We start from the raw sequence: 20,755 nt of genomic DNA, 5'->3' as shown, positions 1-20,755 counted from the left end.
CCTTCTGGCACGCGGACGGACGAGATATGGCGGCGGCTCGTGCGCCCCCCTCGTCCTAATTGTCTGCGGTAATTGATCGCCGATTTAAATATTAAGACGTCTTTGATAACTAATTGGGTCGAGTAACGCACCCCCTCGGCGGACAATCGAATTATTTACGAAAATAATCGTAATCAGGACCGGGATTGACGAGGCGGGGCGGCGAAACAGGGGGCGGCGGTTCTCGACGGGCTTCGACCTCAAATTTCAAAGCGGGAATGATTAACGGGGAATCGAGTCGTTGTAAACGAGCCCCGTTACAAGATTTGCTGATTAGCAATCCGGGAAAAATGGCGGCTAAAGGGGTTAAGAAAATGGTGGATGCGCCGGGAGAGTTCCTTACAATTTTTTGTTTTCTGTTCTTTTTATGTGTCGCGCTGAGTTACGATCCAGTGAAAATTAAAGCATAAAAAATTAAAAAAACTTGCAAACATTTTTTGGAAAATAATTTTTAAAACATTTTTTGTCGTGGTAAGGATGGTTCGTGAAGTTTGAAAAATATAGTTATGTCATTTTCATTCGATCAATTTTATTGTGCAATCAACCAAAGTGGAAGGGAAAATATTTTTGGGGGCTGCATATCCTACAGGGTGAATAATTAGTTTTAATTTTTTTAATTTTTTTTTGTATTTCATTATCAATTCAAGTCAGATTTACTTAATTAATTTTTTTTTGTTGCGTTATTCATTGATTATTATGCAAAATAATTTCGTTTGCGTAAATTGAGCCGAAGGTCGCTGTTTGTTCTTTTTTCGTAAAAATTTGCGACTCTGCGAACTGAAAAATCGTCGGTCCAGATTGGTCCAGGAATTTATCCGATCATTGGCTTTTTTTCGCAAAGCGTCGTATTTATTTATTTAGACCGTGTTGGCCGGCGCCCTCCGTCCAATTTGTCAAGCATAAACCGTATCAAAGCGTTTCAGCGCCGCATTAATTGACAAACTCTGTTGATTTTTGCCGCGCCAAATTAAAAATAAGCCGGCGGTAATTACCGTCCCTGGCGTTGGCACCGCCCCGCGTCCACCTGACCGACCGCCACACGTCCTCCGCGTCAAATTTCACCGAGTCGAGGAACGTTAGCACCGCTCCCGCCGGATCGATTTGGAACATTTTTATTCCCGTTTAAAGTTTCAATAATGACGGTGGCGGCGGAAGGAGCGACGGTTCGGCCCCCGGACAGACACACACGTTGTCTATTGAAAACATCAAACGGCCATCCATTATGGATCGGTATCGATTAAGGCCGTCACGTGTTATTAATGACGGACGGGCCGCCACCGCCGCCCCCCACGGGAAACAACTGCCGTTGCAATTTTTCCCGGGGCCATTTTGTTGCCCCTAATTCTTTGATGTGCCGTGCGTGGCACCTTTTGTACGCCGGGCCCGGTCGCTGTACAGTCCGGCGCAGAACTAATGTCGCTTTTTTGTCTCTTTGACGGCATCAAGTAGCCCGTGTAATTTCCATAGAGACCTTAAGAGCCTCGCGCTGTTTGTTTAGGAATGTTGTATTAAATTTCGTTTCGCATGTGTGTGTGGGCGCGCGCGCGCGCGTGTGTGCATAATATCTGATTTTATTAGTTTTATTCGTGCCCACAAAGTAGAATTCGAATTAAATCATATAACTGCGGCCTCTCGCCAAGGCACAAAACAAACTTTTCTCTCGCGGAAAACTAAAATATCGAGTTTCGTTCGGTTATATTAAATTTGCTTCAGAAATGCAAATAAATCCGAAGGCGGTTCGATGCGTCCGGAAGTGGGAAAGATGGAAGGGAGACGCGTGGGTGATGGTGCAACGCGTAAACACAAGCTTGAAGACGGGATTTTTCATATCGCGAATTGCAAATTGGCAAATGGGACGTGATCCTGGAGAAAGGATGGCCGAAGCGTGGGAGTCGCATTGCGAAGAAGTTCTTGCAGTCGACCAAGGCAACGGAGCGTTCTGATGCGAAGCAACAGGAAACTTTTTCGTTTAAATAGTCAAAAAGTTTCCTACAAAGTAATTTTTTTTATCCTTGCTTGATGGTTGTATCTGTAATGGTAATCGGCCTGAATGCCGTGTCACCGGGTGTGATCGTTCAGAACATAATAGCAGTCAGGAAATAGTTATTTACGAAATGAGTGCGACCACATGAGCGTATTATTTGAGGGACGAGCGACGAAGGAGCGAGTGCTTCATTTGCGCGAATGTACCGAATACGTCTTGTCGCATCCAATATTTTTTGAAACGAACATTATGTCTGATTTGTCGTATATCCTTTGTGAATAGGATGGCGCTTGTCCAAGTGCTTGCCAAAATGTCAATCAAATTAATAGCGATTTGTTTTCACTCTTGGAGAAATGACCTTTTGTAAACTAGAGTTTATTATTATCGAGTCAAATTATTTTCAGAATGGTCCAAAAGACGAAGCTTTTTATTTTTTTGATGATTTTGAAGCACTAGTGCTTGAAAATCATCCAAAAAGCATTCGCTCTAGGGGAACGTCGATTTCGCGCACTAGTGCTTCAAAAGGGTCTGCGACCGCATAGTAAGTAGTGCGCGAACATCGATTTCGCGCACGACTATGCGGCCGCGAAATGTCATTTTGAAGTTAGTGAGTTCAAAAAAATTGTTCCTAGAAGTTGTCCCGGTGCATCTACCATTTTCACATTTTTTTCAAAAGTTTTCTTTTTTGTTTTGTTTGGAGAACATACTGTTGGGACGAATGAGAAAAAATAAGACAAGAGCTCGCAGATTTAATTTGCCAATCTGATCCCTCGGCACGGACGAGCGGGTTCCATCGTGGTGCACCGAGCTTAGCCGTCGGTGGAGGGGCCCTAATCTTGATAGTTCTGTGAGATTTCTAAAATAAACCTGCGGAAAGTTGTCCGACCTCGCGGAAACGACCGCATCCTTGCGTCTTTCCGTCGACAATTAATTATTCCAGCAGCCTGAGTCGAACGGAAGTGCAGAAAGATCCGCGACTTACCGAAATTAACCCCCGTATCGATTCGTCGAAATCGTCGCAGTTTATTACAAACGCCTCCATCTCCATTGATCATCGAGGGTTGGTATTGTGCCTTTCCCCATTGACTGGTTTGTCAAGAAGATTAATTTGTTTTTGTCAGAAATCAATGGCCTTTGTAAAAATAAATCAATCCGGGGGCGCGACACGAACGATACGTGTGTGCATAATGAACGCGCAGGACCGTAACCGCAAGAATGCGCGTTTCACGCGGTCGGGTCGCGATTTATTGGCGGCGTAATTACGCGGTCGTCAAAGAAAAATCGACGCCGATGGCGATCGGCAAAAGTGACGACCCAGGCGGGGAGCAGAGAATTCTAAATCTCGCCCGGAGGGATGCAGACTTCTTCGGCAAATTCGGGTTGACGTTTATTGTCGAGTTGACGTGTCGCACATGCCCTAATGAATGAAGTGTGGGTGTCGGTTTATCTTTCGGTTTCTGGATTCGACCCTTCCGGAGGTCGGGTGGGCGGGAGTCGTCATTACGATGTGGAGCCCACACCTGACACCTAATTTCGGAAATTTTAACTAACGATTAACTAGTAATAGCGCAGCAGAATTGGAAGTGCGTAGGGGGAGGGTAGGTGAATGGGCGAGGCGAGTTGAATGAACTTCAACAAAAAAAAAATATGAAGAAGGGATGATGAGATGAGGAAAAAGAGCCAGGAGGAAGATGAGAGGTAAATACTGGGAACGAATAGATTCGCAAAAGACCGTAAATATACTCTTGAAAAAATTTAGAAAATAGGAGTAGGTATAAGAAAGAATATTGATGTATTGTATTGGACTGGTGCAAAAGAAATATAAAGAAGTATGAAGGATAGGAAAAGATAAAAAGAGAAAAGAAAAAAATAGCGTGAAACAGAAAATATACAACTTTAAATTTCAGATCTTCAGGGTTGAAAATCCTACATAAAATATTTGAAAATGGAGAAACAGAGTTAATGGCCGGGTTTAGGGGAAGTAACAAAGTGAAGTAAAATAAGTTTTGATGTAATGTGATAAAAGAGACACATAAATGTAAAAGAGAGCTCTTTAGAGACCCTAAAATGGATGAATTCGAGATTTAGAAGAATTGGGGTAGGTACAGCATTTTTGATGAAACAGTAAAAAACAATACTAAAATATTGAAAAAAAAAAATGTGAAAGAAGAAAAAATCGAAAGAAAGGAATGAACGAAAAAAATCTTACTAAAGTAATTTTGTGGAAAATGCAATGAAATGGATATAAATTGTAAAGATTTGGAAGGGAGGCAAGAAAGAAGCGAGAAGGAACTTCGGATACTTTACATTGTGAATTCTCCGGATTAGTAAAAGTCCACATAAAACATTTGAAAGGAGAAGGGAAGGAATTCCAAGATATGCAAGAAGTGGAAATAAGTACGGAGAGCAAATGGAGATCATTTATCATTTTAGAGGGTGGGAAAAGCTAAATGTTGAAAACTGTTGAGAAGGGATGAAAAGAAATTAAAATAAATTTCATCTGAAAAGAAAATAGTATATTGTGGCATAATCCTTCGCATAAGATTTTTCGAGACAGTCCGCCAAAGATCGAAAATAAAAAAAATCCATAGAAATAGAGAACTGTCATTAATTATTTGAAAACATGAAGCGAAGAATAACATTATATTTGGAAGCTGAAGGAAGACATTTCGAACACTTACTGTAGTTCTTGTAAGAATACGATTGTAGCTCCTCCTGTACGATCTTTTAGCACAATGTTTGAGTAATAAAGATAATCTTCATGCTGGAAACAATATTTGTTCGTTGATTTCATTTTATATTTACTAAAATTCGATCGTATTGCAGTCATTTACGGCGTAGCTTTTTGTCTTTTTGACTTCAGAAAGAGACAATAGAAAAGAGCCCCCAAAAACATAACCTCTCTGTAAACAATCGGAGTGCACGTGGTCCTCACCAGAGAACACAGAACGGTGCTGTGCTCACCGTTGAATAAAGGCGCGGGAGTTTTAAATCTCATTGTTTCATTGCACTAGGTGAAATTCTTTTTCTCCCTACCGGTTAGAAATGTAGGCTATGGATACCTCATTTGAGGTGAGAAAATTCAACTTTCTCGCTAAGGTAAGAAAGTTAATCATGAAATGTTTATGGTAAAACTGTACCAAAATACAAATGTCAAAAGTGTCAAAAGTGAAATAAGTTATTGATAAATGAAAGCCAATTCAATGAAGTAAGTTGGTAGGTCAATCATATAATCTGGAAAATAAACAGATAAGCTAGGTAGGTAGATTACTTTACCCTGTTTATATCAAATTTTCGAACAAACCTCAAATCTTCAAATGCGATGACAAGTTAATTAAACAAATAACACAGCCTACTATTCAATTCTCAAAATTTTCGTTTTAATCACGAATATAACCATCTTTTTTGACTTTTTTCAACAAAGTTGTGCCGGTAGGGAAAAAATTGTATTCAAACCTTGTTAAGAAAGTGTCCTTGCAGACCTTAGGCACTTACAAACCTCGTCTACGACTCGGTTTATAATCTTTGCCTGCGGTCTGCAAGAAACCACTTTCTTACCTTGGTTTGAAATATACTATTACAACCGACAGGTCACACATAATTAACTCCTTTATGAAAATCAAGATTTCAATGTTCTCAAAATCATTAACCTAACTTTTAAGACAGACATCTGTTAATTGAAATCTCATGAATTGCCAACTGAAATTTTTGGTCACAGCCAACTCAATTTTTTTTTTCGATCGCGCGGTATTTGTGTCTAGATTGTAATTAGGTAAATCACAAGAAGTCTTACACGAGTTTTTGTGTAATTTTTTGTCAGTACAAGTCAGCTCCTTTCATCGAAACGAGCGTTCAAAAAAGTTTGTGCTCGAGCAGACCGTGGTTTTCTCTCGTTCACAAACGCAGGTCATCTTTTTATAACCTCACTTTGATCATCATTTTATCGTAAATTAAATAATTAATTTAAAGGAAAAACCATTACGTAGCGCTAAGCAGACCAAGAATACTCTCTAGTTGATTAGTTCTAAAAAGAAGAGTTTTCTTGTAAAAGAAATAATTTACAGCACTGCTCTCGTTCGCTGAATAAATGACGTTTGACATCTATGGTTTGACAGCTGACGCCATACTTTAACGAAAACAGAAGCATTCATCAGTCACTTGACTCTTTGGTATAAATTTGTCCTACAAAAAAAATATATCAACAACCCTGAATACCGTTGCTTTACGTCTTTGTGTGTAATTTTTTTCTGTTCAACTCGTGTGTGATATCTCTTTGTTCGACGTAATTTTTTGCAACCACCTTGTATATGGGCGGGGGGTGCGCGAGAGGGACGATCGTTGTCAGTAACATTAAAGCGATGATAAATTCGGCGCGTTTGTGCGTACGTGTCGAAACCAAAAAAGCTTTCCGTTTGATTAACAAACCTCCAGCGCAAAGCTTCCGAAAATTACATCCGACACAACATTTCACTTCCACAAATAAGTCGGCCAACCCCCCGAAATATTACTAATTAATATAGAGGCTTTATTGGCGCATAAACAATAACCGTGCGTGGACGTCGTGTGAGGTTTCCCTTTTAATCTGTTAAATGAATCGGACACGAAAATACTTTTTCGAAATAATAAAAATCCGCCCCGACGAAAGGAAACGCCGCCAGCCCGTCACAATTAACGACTGATAATTGATGGGGGCGGATTCTTCTCTCCTCGTCTCTCTTCTATTTTTTTTTCCGGAGTCGGTTTTATGCAGTTTCAGCGATGACGCTGCGAAATTTCGCCGCTTCAGTTTTATTAGGGAGAACGAGGAGTGTGGGAATCGAGTCTAAGACGATATTGTAATATCAAATTAAAAGTGATGGCTATCAGTGCTTAAGCCAAATTGTATTTAAAATATATAACCACTTACAGCGACCGAGTTTTTGCATTGATTAAGCCGCGGCTCGAAGGGGAGGAGGCTGAGGGCTGTAATTTGTCTCGGCTTAAAAGTCGACGATGAAAGTGGAAGGAGTGAGCTTTCGGTAACAACGGACTCAACACGAAATGGAAAAAAACAACAAATACAAGGCGACAAACTCAATTTTACATTTTGTTCTCCGTGTTAAATTTTTGTTTTAGTTTAATAAAAATAAAAACAGATTTGAACAGGCGCATCCCGTGGAAATTCCTGTGGGCTGTGTTAAACTCGGAGTGGTTGCGACGTAGGTTTTATTTTTTTGTTTAGTCGAGAATCTAACAAAAATGCAGAGTAAATTGTTTTTTAAAAACTAGTTAGGGAGGGTGGGGAATGCTGTTTTATGATTTTGTCGTGATGTTTTAAAGAGGGAGGTGGAAGTAGGAGATGGACGCAAAAGAAAGAAATATAACGGTCTTTGTTAATGAGACTTATACCAAATACATTTTTGGGACAATTAAATGATGAAATACCAAGCAATTACCATAATAAAGAAAAAAATTGACACTTGTAGAGCAGATTATAAAAAAAGTGGTGAGGACCATGAAGAGAAGAAAGAAAAGAAAATTCGAATTTTTGTGTTTTAAAAATCATACTATTTTTTAAGCACGTTTTGGAATTGTTTTTATCAATTTAGAATTCCCTGATAAAACTTTGGAAATAATTTTGACGTTAAAGAATTTTTGCGGTAAAATTTTGTAAATTGTACAGGGTTATTATAAATGATTGTAGTTCAAGTAGGCGTAAAAACTGAATGTAAAATTTATGGCGGCCGCTCCATATAAAAAACAACAAAATGATGTGAATAAGAGAGTACATACCGTTCACACACAGGAGTTAAATTTGGTACAAAAAAACTCAATATTTTTGGATTCAATCGTTAATTTAAAAAATAAATAAATAAAATGTTCATCACTGCACTTTTTACCTAAAAAATGACAGTGAAAGCGGCAAAAATTTCAAAACATGGGCATGGCCTGCTTCTACTACAATCATTTATAATAACCCTGTATATTCTTTAGAGTATTGAAAATTCAAAAGATATAATTTAGAAAAAAATATATCTTTCCACCCTCTCACTTCTCATGTATGAAACTTTCTGGAAAACGATTAAAAATTTTCAATTTTTCAAAATAAGATCAGTGAAATAATTACATACAGTCACGGACAGAAAAAAGTAGGACAATGTTTTTTCGCTAATGTAAGTCGGTTTACGCTTTCTATGGTTACTATTAAAATATTTATTTATTATAGTAAGCCCGGTTTACTCAACGCAATTTTAGCTAAATTTCTTAAGAGACTTGTCCTACTTTTTTCTGTCCGCGACTGTATGTCGATTTAGGAATTGATTTGTTTGTTTTGTTTTTAAAACAAAATTGAGATTTTTTGGAATATTTACTGAATTTTGTCTCTTTGGATTTTTCAGTCGAGATATCCAAACAAACAAATTTGAATTTGTTCCTTTTCTTATCAAAAATATTTTTCAAAGCCTTTTTGGAAATTTTGTCCATCTTAATCGTTAATATTTTTGAGAATACACTTTTGCTCAAAGAATGTAATCAGGTGTTCCTTTATTCGATCCCGTCCTATTCGAGAAACATTTTCTGATGACCTCTAGATGATGAATTGATGAGTCACCACTTCCGTTCGCGACACAGGAGCGGATTCGAAATTCAGGCGAATCGCCAAATATAAATAATAAGTTTTTTTCTCATTGTTACCGATCAACAACGAAGGAAATGGGTTTCCAGAAGTGGTAGTTGATTGAGATTATTTAAAAAAAAAATTCAGATAACGAATAATTTATTTTAACACTTTTCTGTTTTTTTTTTGGAACATAATGGAGAATTTTACTGTAAAATGTTATTGTTTCTTGCATATCTTGCAGAATATTTAACCAAATTTTATTTCTTAATTCTGTATAATGTGTTATTTTTTAATGTAAACTGTTGGCATATTTTAGTGACACACGTTTAGGTTTATTTGGTGTATAATTACGCCATTATAAATACTTATGGCAGTATTCGTTTGTAAATATTTCGTATGACATGGTGCGTTGCCATTAATTTTTTTCACATAAAATATTTCATATTTTTCTATAATTCTACAGGGAAATAATTTGAGCGAAAATAGTATATTCTATAAATAAAAATAAATTTGATGATTTTGAATTCGAATCGTCTAAATGAACACATTATTTATTAAATACATTAAAATTTGCATTTTAATCGGTTCAGTTTCAAACCGAAAAGATGAATAGAATAAATAAACAGCGTAATCGAAAATAATTACCTTCAAAAAGTTGAATATGTAAATTAAAAAGAATATATTTATCAGATGTTTATCATCCTTAATAGAATAAATTAAAAATTATAATTATAAAAGGGTATACGGGAGTCGTCGAAAATTTGAAATGGTAAACACAATCTCGGAAAAGTAAGACCGTTTCTTTGTCAAATTTAAATAAATTATTATCGTATTTGAAAACCAAATTCACAAAAGTATAAAATATATTTCTATGAAATGCCAAAAAAAAAAGTAACGCAAGGGTAGAGTTTAAATTTAAGTCGAAAAATTCGAGATTAATATTTAAAATGTAAATTTGCGATTTACCGTGGTTAAAGAGTCCAGATTTCAGATATGCAAATTTGAAATTATATTTCTCGAAATCACCCCCCATACATCGATATCTCACCCTCGAAAAATCGCAATTCGGGTGCCAGGTTATCAAACTCCAACCCCCAGGCCGGAATTCCAAACTCGTACTCTTTTGTTGCGTTTTGTCCTAAGCTATTTTATAAAGTGCATTAATAAATAAATTGTTTAAGTGCGTTTCACTCGCTCCGGGGAAGTAATACGTTAATTCCGGAAATCGATGAATAATTCACGCGGCCACTAATAACGAAACATCGGCGTTGCCAACTGCCACTGGAAAAAATACACCAGGAGCTATAAATACGAAATTAGGATTCAGGATTAGAATTAAGATAAGGTAATTAACATCATGTCGAGATTATGGTTTCGGTGGGCGAAAGTCTCCACTTTCAGGACATTAAATTGAGAAACGCGTCGTATGTGTCTTGGCAACGTATAAATACCCCCCTATCACGCGATTTAATAATATAACAACGTAATGGGTCAAGGGGTGTCACGAAGTCCGGCTGTCAAAAACGCAATTTGCATAGTATTAAGTCGTACGGGCCGAATTAAGGGGTGGAAAAATCCGAATCGACAAGAAAAATGGGCAGCATCCCGCGGCCGAGACAGCCACCCCCGACGATTTATTCTAACAGGTTGTTCGGATCTATTATTCATAACAGAGCATGCCGCCGCGGGTGGAGGAGGTAAATCACCCCCGGTTTTTCAGAATGGAGGAGAACACTAAAACCACGACGGTCTTGTTTATGTGTTCGGTTTAAGTAATTATTTTACTTTTCGAATCTTTTTTTTTCCGGGGGATGATGAAGTCGTAAAGCGGAGACAGACAGTAAAAGTTCCCGTTGAAACGCTGACGGGTCGCATCGACGGACCGCCGATAAAAAGTGCAGACGGGGTGGTTTCTCGGGGGTGTGCGACTTTTTCTAAAGTTTTAATTGGGAGCGAGCGTGTACTTATGGTGGAGTAGTGGAAGACCTAGTGCAACAGTTGGTTTTTTGCGGTGGGATCCTGATCGGCTCCGGCGTTCGTCCCTTATGCTAATTATTCGTTTGCACCCCCTCGTCCATTAGCTCCGGTTGTGGATGTTTTGTTTCCATTTCTAGTCCCCCGACGTTACAGTAAAACCCTTTTTGCTTGTCGACCTGGTTCTACTTCGGCAACAGTCTTAAGGGATGAGCCGCCTCCAGACGAGCCACCCCTCCGCCGCGGCACTTGTTCTTTTACAAGACTTATTGAAAGCAGACGAGGGATTTCGGCGCGACGTGATGTGAACACGGCCTCAGCTCGAAATGTTGTCTACATTTTAAATGGACAGTTAAGCTCGAGAACGCAGCCCGCACTACTTTCTGCTTTCTTATATTTATTCAAGGGGAAAATTTGCCAGCGGAGAGCAAGTGTTAAATTTACGGGATTATTCGGAGTTTGTGTTGCGAGTTTTCGAAACGTCAATATTTACTCAGATATCAGGTGCTTAAACTGTTGAGAAAATAATCTTCGCGATTACTTAGATTATGTCCCGACGCCATTTTGTATCACGGCGGCATATACCTAATGGAAAAGTATCCGGTGGAGCATGTTTTCGACGTTGATGGCAAGATCATGTTGCGACAGGGTGGTTTTACAAATTTAGAACTGGGGGCGGGAGGAGACGAAACCCCTGGATTAAAAGTCGATCGCAAAATAGAGAGCGACCACCGAAAACAGTGTGGCAGAAATAATCACTTGTACGGTTCTTGGAAGATGAAAATTATTTACCAAACTGTGGTGCTCAGATCTGGCTAACCTAACCGAAACCTTATAAAAAATTATCGAATTAATAAAATTTGAAAAAATCTAACCCTGAAAATGTTGTCTTTATCTATCGTTAGCCGACCCGGAAATCACCCGGAGCCGATCCGGAATCCACCCGGAGCCGACACGGAGACCACCCGGAGTCCACTCGGATATCACCCGAAGCCGTCTAGGAAACCACCCGGAACCCACCTGGAACCGATCCAGAACTCACCTGGAGCCCACCCGGTGCCGACCCGGAACCTACCCGGAACCGATCCAGAGGTAAAAGAATTTGATTTATACATTGTTCCATTTAAAAGCAGTTAAATTAAGTTGTCAGCAATGACCAATCAGGGCTTGAAATTTTAAATTTTAAAAGACGCTAAAATTTTAACGCCCCTAAAAATTACAGAATACACCCCTATGTCAATTAATTAATCACCAACGTTGTAACTGAAAGTGACATTTTTCCAATGAATATTAAACATATTCTGTACAATCATATTGAATATGTGACATCTGCTGCCTACAAATCTCTGGGTTTTGTTCTTCGTAACAGGAGATTATTCCATAGTGCTGAGGCAATTGTATCGCTTTATAAGGCTTATGTGCGATGCAAATTGGAGTATGCTGGTATTGTTTGGTCACCAATATACAGGGTCTCTATAAATGATTGTCTGGTCAAGCCAGCCTTGGAAAAAAAATTTACTGTTCCGCTTTTTTGAAACCGATGCCAAATTCTAGTTCGTTTTCACGGTCACTTCTGACATTAGTGAATGACGTTTCGTTTGCGCTTGTCAGTCGAGTTTTGGTTCCTTATATTCGTTTTATCGCAGTTAATCACAGTTAATATACACCAAAAATCTGTATTTTAAGTACGTCCGCTTTTAGAGGTAAATACACTGGCAAAATTTGTGAGGTTATGCTTTAATGTTTTATGTTTTATTTTAGCTTTATTTTCTTTACAATGGTTTATTCTGTTGAACAGAACACGTTCATTGTTGTTTTTTACTTTCGAAATGGAAGGTTTAGTAATGGGGAATTATCTGTTTGTAAAAATGAATTCCATTAAAATATCTGAACAACATTGTGAACAGATTTTTAACAATCAGAACAATTAGCAAGGGTAAATCACTAGGACAACCACCAGTATCTGATGAAATACTCGAGGATTTGAAAGAAATGGTGGAAAAGACTCTACAGATATCCATAGCCTGTTTATCTCAACAATCTGGTGTACCACGATGCACTGGTCACAAAATCATTAAAAATAGGCTACAACTGCATCTTTATAAAATTAGTGTTGTACAAGAACTCCAACCTGTAGATTATCAAAGTTGTGTTTAATAATGTATTCAGTTTGAAAATCACCTCAATTTCATAATTTGGAGTGCTGAGAATCCACACCAATTTGTAGAGACTCCTTTACATGTTTTGAAAATTGGTGTGTGGAACTGTGGATAGCAGTGTTGCTGTACCTTTAACTAAGAAATGCTGCAAAATATTTTTGAAAATAAATGAAGAATTGTCAAGTGTTTAGAAGTTAATGGGGGTCATCATCAATCTATTTTATAAAAAAAATACCTATTTGTTATCGTTATTTAGTGTTGTAAATTATGTTGTTGAATACATTTGATTTTTTTGAACAACCAGTAAGACTTATTTGTTATGAAAAACACTGTTATTTATATTGGAAGAAAAAATGGGAGTCAATACATGGTCAATACCACATTCAACAATTCAGTCTAGGTCGTATTTACCACTAGCATAAAACAAGAAATGTGAAAGCACTAAAGCTGACAAAAAGGCAGTATCAAGTATTGTATTGTGGTATACAGGGACAAGGTGTTCTCAATATTTATCTGTTTGGATTTGTTCTCATACCAATTCCTGTACAGTGTGTGGCGGTACGATGGGGGCAATAATTGTTCCCCTGTTGGTGTTGATATTAAATAATAAATACATTAATGTTAGCAAGAGTAACGCACAGTTGAAACTTGTCTCTGGTTAAAAGCCAACAACCTAACCTGAAAATGTGACATTCATTATTTGCCCAACAAAGCGGCACATTCAAAATTTGACAAGTTTCCATGGCTGGCTGGACCCGACAATCATTTATAGAGACCCTGTACAATAACCACACCTGGGCCTTGGAGAAGATTCAAAGACATTTTGCTAAATTTTTGGTATTTAATGAAACTGGTCAATACCCACCTAGGGGACTTCAGCAGGAAACCCTTTTAGAATGTGTTCAGCTTCATTCATTGGCGAGTAGACGGGATTTTGCTAAAATCAAATTTCTGTCGGATGTCCTCAGCTTTTCTGTTGAATGCCCCTACCTTTTGTCAAAGCTTCTTATTAAGGTTCCTGCTTTTAATTGTAGAAGATGTGAAGTTTTTCAACTAAGATCTGCGAGGACAAATATTCTACTAATGTCACCGTTATACCAGATGGTTAACAGCTGTTCAACCAAAGCTGACTCCAATAAAATCGACATATTCTTTACAAGACCCTCTGAACTCAGGTCTGTCCTGACATATGCCTCTTAATATAGTAAGAATATAAATATAAGCTTGCAGTAAGTGTGATTCCTAATGGGAGAGTAGTATCATGCTGCTACTCATTCCACTTACTGCCTAACTAATGATAGCTTGCCTGTAATTAGGTCATTACCTGTTGGCAAGCTTAACTAAATAATAATAATAATAATAATAATAATAATAATAATAATAATAACAATTTTCCAAGAAATGTTGCACTTTCCAAATGGAAATCAATTTCCAAACTTCTTGCAAATGGAATTGTTTTATAAATGGAAATTATATTCCTTAATGTTTTCTTTGAATGAAATGGTTTATTTAGGTTTGTACATACTATATTTTCTTAAATAATGGATCGTTTACTTTTTTTTCTCCTTCATGTTGTTAGTTGATGTTATACTTCCAGATTACATTTTTTCTTGTTAGATTTTTCTCTTTATTTTTCTTATTTTTTTTTTATGAGATATAAGTGCCCAAAGTGTTCCTAACGAAGTTCGACAAAGATCCCTGTTTGGTCCATTACTGTTTGGGAAATCACAATATAGCTCCCACGTGAATTGCCGTAAGATCTTTGGTAATTCTGTAATTAAATTTACTATATTTATACTTCCTTTGTTTTTTTTTTGCCTCGTTTGTCTTTGTAAATTGTAAAATGAAATGGATCTCGACAATTTGCGATTTGTATTAATCCAATTTTTTCCCTTTTTTTGCGAGAGATCTCTAACTAAAGCGATGTCAAATGTCATTCATTACTTTTCTTTACTCTGTACGTTGACTTTTTTATTCATTGCCGTTTTTTTTTTTTTTTTTAAATGCCATTCCCGTTTTTTGCCATACGGCTTTTACGGTACCTTTTCGGACGGCGGTTTTTCCTTTCCAATTCCTTTTTGCCTATCCTCTCCTTCCTTCGGGTGGTGCGACGGGGCTCCGGGGCACTTTCCCCGGTCACCCACGCCCACTCCACCTCACATTCACAGACATACACAACACTTATACACCCATGGGCGCCTTTTCCCGACGGGACTCGAACCCCGCTGACCTCGCGGTGGTGTCAGAAGAGTGTCGCTCTTCCTTCCACCACCCTACCGTCAGCCCCTGATAGACATACACACACATCCATGGCCCGGCGGAGGTTCCTTCCTTCGAAAAAATCCTCCACCTTCGGTGAGATTCGAACCCACTAGCGCCGGGACCGCGACCTCGGAGCACTGTCTCCGACAGCCATGCGGCCACCGAGCTACCCTAGTTGTTAATTTCTCTTTCGGAATTTCTCATTATCATTAAGTATACTCTCTCATTGACTGAGTCGAGTGAACGCGAAGAGGTCCCGGATCGCCATCTTGCCCCCGGAGCCCACCCCTTCCGGAGAATCGTCGGCGGTGGTGAACCGGCATCGCCGGATTGTTTTCGTCCGGAATCGGGGCCAGGCAATTTGTGCAGGTATTCAATCGGCGAGACGTCGTTAAAATAACGAACGCAATCGCATGCAACAAGGACGTGGAAGAGTAAATTGTAGTCCTAATCGATCCGAATCAATGGCGTATAATCAAATGAATCGAATTGCCAATTACAATTCCATCAGTGTGTGTAGTGGTGTTGTCATGACGAGCACTGATTGTCTCGCACATTACATGTAAACATCCGAACGTCGGATGGGCGGGACGGTTTTCGTCCTTTTCAAGGATTAAAACCTAATTAAACTAAAATTTTGGCGGGCGCCCCAAGGACGTCCAGATTTTGCGCTCAACTAATCGAACAAACAGGTGTAGTGATGTTGATTTTAATTATAATCAAGACGGCCGAAGGCGGCGCCTCCTGCAGGAGCGTTTTCGGGAGCTCCTCAAATAATTCATAAATCCGGGTTCATTGTTGATCCGAATTTTCGGTGTTTATTTTGCAAATCGCCCGAAAAACTTTCCCCGCCGAAAAACTAACAAATACTGAATTTTTAATTGGGACGTTGCGTTTTTTTTATTTTTTCCCATCCCCAGAGGGGGAATCCACCCTCCGCTTATTTATTCAGCACGGTTCGTCCTTTTGAGAAACAAAACACCGGCGACGCATTTGTTCGAAAATTAACAGCTCCTGAACGATTTCCGCCGCCTACTCGATTGTGTCAGCCGGTACACAAACAATCCAGAAAATTGACCCATTCTACTCTCTTCCATTACGAATCCGAGCCCCGGCAATGGATAACCTGTTGTTATCTTTCATAACAGGTTTATTTGAGAGAGAGAGTAAATTACTTTCGAGTGATTGATAGCCTGATTATTCCGACATTGTTCCCGATTGATAAAATCAAAGTCAACGGCGTTATTATTCCACGGGAGAACGAGGGGATACCCCCGATTCCGGGAGCCACCCCTCCCGGCACATTACAATAATACAAAGCGCGGTGATCCTCTGAGCCGATAATTGCCTCGTTTGTGCAACATCAGGTGTCGATGACAAAATCCGATCGCGATAATTGCAATGCCTACTTGAGGAGAGGAATACACAGGGTCGTAAATAACAAGCGACAATCGACGCCGCCACAATCGGCAACACATTGTCCGCTCGATGGCAGAGGGTCCCGTCAAAAGAATTAATTTGACGTTAGCACACAGCGATGATGTACAATTTTTGTGTGTGTCTGTGTGCGTTTTTTTGTCTTTTGATCTCGTCCGGTGTTGATTGATTTTGCATCGTTCGGGGTTGGGGAAAAAATCGTAATGTCCAGCAGCATTCGGACCCAGCTCTAATTTATTTTACGTGACAACCGGTATTTGTACAACAAATAATTATAATCTGACGGGTAACGGGGCGTTTTTAATCGTGCTGAATACCTGTTTATGGCCTCTGGTAAACAGGAGGGTTCGGTTTTGCCGGTTTTGTTTATGGCGACGATGATCGATCGAAATTGTTTAATTATTTAGGCGATAAATTTTCACTGGCGGCGGTTGGCGAAAAAGTGGCGCGAGCCGCCAATGCAGACCTCTCAAATTTTCACGAGGTTCGTCTGTATATATATTTTTTTACCCCGGACGTGGAAGCTTCTGATTTAGTAAAGATGTACGAAACTGGTAGAGGCTTCATAGAAAGACATAAACACCTGCAAAAAATAGTTCAGTCGATAGACCGGATGACAGCAGCTCCGTCCGCGACGCAGGTGCGGATTCCGGCGAGTCCTAGACGCATCCCGATTATCCTTCGCTCGTTACAATGCTTATGCAATACTGCGATATTCCAATATGCAATATTCATTGAATAGTTTAAATATATTAACTTGAATAAATCAACTATAGTCTGTCTCAATTCTAAATTCCCACCAACAGTGCACTCTACGTTAGAAATACAACCGGCAACATTGTTTGGTGAAAAATGTGTCAGGTTGTATCGCGCGTTCAAATGAAATCCTGGATTGGGAGGGCGCTGGAAACCGTCAATTGTTGTGCTTTTCTAAAGCGTAGATTAATTGGAGCATGTTGACAGCTAACCTAAAATTTAGAGCCAAATAATCTTTCTTTTCTTTCTTTGCAATGTTTTACATTAAAAATAGAACAACTTAATGATTGCTATTCTCGAGGCAAATATCTAAGGGCACCCTTTGCTAAAAACAAACAAAAACAAACCCTGATTAAACATAAACAAATGTCATTCGTGTCAAACGGCGGGAAGTTCAAACTTTACAGTGTTCTAAGCGGTTTAATTTTTCCAACGCCTACTCAGCCCAGGATTTCATTTGAACGCGCGATATTTGTGGGGTTATCATTCTCTGTCTGTCAATTTTCATTGTTACAACTGAAAATTTTAACAATAAAGGAAAAAAACCGTGCCAACCTTTTTATCTCTTCGAAGCATTTTACTAGAGCATTGTTCATTTTAGCCTCAAGTAAATTACGTTGTTTTCGAATCATGTTTATAAAATAATTATATTGCCAACTTTGGTTATAACAATCCCCAACTTAGAAATATTTTTATTTTGCCAACATAATTGAACACGTGGTGGAAATTTAGAATTGAGACAGACTATACGTCTATAATATAGAATTAAAAAAATTGAAACTAACAGAAAACTAAATTTTTAAATAAGAGAATAGGAATACATTTTTCTGGATTGTTTTTCATTGTTTTGTTTCAAAGAAATCAGTAGGGGAGAGAGGGGTAAAATAATCCCTCTAAGAAAGAAAAATTGATTTTTCTTAACGTGTTGAGTGAATTTGTGCGTAACTATATACATCGCTTTTATCCATCATTTAGCTACTCAAAAATATTTTTATTGGCGCCTTCAAGCTTCTGAATTTATATATATGTATAAATAATTGGGTAGTTGCAAAAGGATCATTTTGTACACAGGTTTGGGTAAAATGATCCCACACTAATAAATGCACAAAAAAGTTATATTGGATGAACAAAAGTTAAAAAAATACCAAATCTTCAAAATTTTAATAGGCGTTTGGATGAATTAGCATTATGAGATGAATTTGTTAGACAAAGGTCGCAGATGAAGTCATCCCAGGCGTTTTCATCTATTCCTGCACAAGCGTCATGAGCCCATTGACGACACCGTGAGCATTGTATCCACCCTTCGCCTTCGATAGAATTTCCATAGGGTTCAGAACAATAAATACAGAGTGCACCATTTTCCTGTTCTGATTCTTCGCTGCTACTTTCTGCAAGCTTTTTGGGAGGCCCTTTTTTTGATTTTTTTGGGTTGCATTTTCCTTTCTTGTTTTTTCTTGTTTCTTCCTTAGCAGCTTTTTGTTTTTTTTCTTCTGTTAAATTATCTTTGTAAGGCGTACTGGTTAACAATACGGTACCTACAGATTTCCTTTTCCTCTGTGCTCGGGGTCCACTTATTTTAGGTAAGGGCCTAAGTGTGATAGGACCGGCTTTGGTAAACGACGTATCGTGAGTCTTATCAATTTCAACATCCTCAGTCTTATTTGGACTAGTGTTACTTGTACTGGCTTCACCTAAATCAGTGGCATTTGCTTCAACATTTTCAGATAACTCAATCTCAGTTGTTTCTTTTTCATCCGTGGTTTCAGCCGCTATAAAATCTAAATCATTAAAAATACCACTGTTGTAAGGCACAATCCCTGTTTTTTTAAATGCATTAATCGCATTGGCTGGAGTGCAAGCCTTTAGATATCCCTCACAAAAAATTTTACTTATTTGAAAGGTTGTTATAGTCCTGCCAGGGTTGTTGTTTAGCCATCTTTCAAGTGCATGATCTACAGCTGTACTAAGTGGAAACATAATTCCTACATCTAGTGGCTGGAGCTTGTGCGTACAGTGTGGAGGTAAACATAAGATAGAAACAAAATTGTCCTTTGCTTTAACGATGACATTTAAATTTTTTGTATGGGACAGATGCCCATCTAAAATTAGAAGAACTGGATCTTCTGGCGAAGGTTTTGCAAAAGACAAAAAATGTTCAAACCATAAGGAAAACACTTCTTCTTTCATCCAGCCAGATTCATTGCATGCAAAGATGGTACCTGGAGGAGCTCCATCTTTTAATTCAGGTTTCATTCTCTTTCTACTAAAAATAATCATTGGTGGAAGAAACATGCCACCAGCTGACATACATATCACTGCAGTTGATGATTGTCCACGTTCTGCGGAAGTAACACGGCCAACTTGCTTGCGACCTTTTTTTGCAAAAGTTTTCGAATTGCGTCCGGGAACGGTGGACAATGAAGTTTCGTCCACATTGTATATTCTATGAGCTGGATAGTTGTGCTTTTGGTATTCAGCTTTTAATAAATCAAAGAATTTTGAAACAACCGGTTTATTAAAAGCTTTTGCTCGAGCAACCGATGTTGCTTCTGGGACACGCAGTGATAATCCAGGATGTCTCTTTTGGAAACCAAATAACCAGTCTCGACCAGCAATTTTATTTTCAAGTGAAAATGGGTGATTAGCAATACCATTTCGTTCAGCAAGTTGATATGCTAAACTTCGAACATCATGGGTAGTTAAACCATACATTCTCACTTCCATGTCCAAAATGTAATTTACCAATTCTTCTTCCTGTTCAGCAGAGAAGACTGTCTTTCTGCTGCCCAATATTTTTTTGTGAGTGTTAGTAATAACATTCCTACTCCTCACTCGACGTTTTAAGGACATTACAGGAACTCCAAAATTTCTGCTAGCGGTTTTTATTGGCATTCCTTGGTTCTTGACTGCGTTAATTGCACTTTCCATGCTCCGCTCTGACCAATTTTGCCTTGTGGTCTTTCGTATATACGTACGAGGCATTGTGTAGACTGAAACAAAACTTATTTACTTAGAAATCGTTGAGGAGGGTAAAATGATCCCCGGGATCATTTTACACCCTACTATGCAGGATCATTTTACCCCACACCGCATGTCTCACATTTACTTATTTTTTTTTAGGTTAAATTTGCGAAAAAATGTGATGATATTGCAGTATATCGAAAGTTTACAAAATGCTCTAATCACAAATGAATGCAATTTTACAACTACGTCGCAGTAAGTGTACTTACAATGGTAACAAAAGCCGGTTGGCCTTATATCAATGTCACAAAAAATAAATACTTCACTCTGCTGACGCTATGCGTGCTAGCTTTGGAACAATACTGGGTGCCCTGACTGCAACTGCATCTGTAAGTGATGTTGTAATCAATTTCCGCTAGATTGCGCTAACCATTCTGTCGTCATTGAGAGGGATCATTTCACCTGATAGGATCATTTTACCCCTCTCTCCCCTACTATCAGATCGCTCCCCAATTTGAAGTTCAGCCAATGACAAGCCCTTGACAGCCAACGTTAATGCACTAATGCGATATTAGATAGTTGCAT

General features: G+C 38.6%; 2 long non-coding RNA genes across 3 annotated transcripts in view; one reads left to right on the top strand and one right to left on the bottom strand.

Annotated features, from left to right (window-relative positions):
• Positions 1–20,755, top strand: part of LOC138131015 (uncharacterized) — a 118,212-nt gene that overhangs the window by 12,158 nt on the left and 85,299 nt on the right. The window contains exon 3 of one of the 2 annotated variants that reach the window (XR_011159696.1): positions 11,501–11,687. The exons of the other annotated variant lie outside the window; for it this stretch is intronic. This is a non-coding gene — a long non-coding RNA (uncharacterized lncRNA). The remainder of the gene's footprint in view (positions 1–11,500; positions 11,688–20,755) is intronic. 2 annotated transcript variants of the gene reach the window in all.
• On the bottom strand, positions 18,307–20,661 carry LOC138131722 (uncharacterized). Its single transcript, XR_011159882.1, has 2 exons — positions 20,440–20,661; positions 18,307–20,199 (listed from the first exon to the last, which is right to left on the bottom strand). It is a non-coding gene; the product is annotated as an uncharacterized lncRNA (long non-coding RNA).

This window comes from Tenebrio molitor, chromosome 1, assembly GCF_963966145.1.
Source record: "Tenebrio molitor chromosome 1, icTenMoli1.1, whole genome shotgun sequence".
Taxonomy (NCBI): Eukaryota; Metazoa; Arthropoda; class Insecta; order Coleoptera; family Tenebrionidae; genus Tenebrio; species Tenebrio molitor.
Note: the sequence above shows the minus strand (reverse complement) of the source record. Positions and strands in the feature narration are given on the sequence as shown.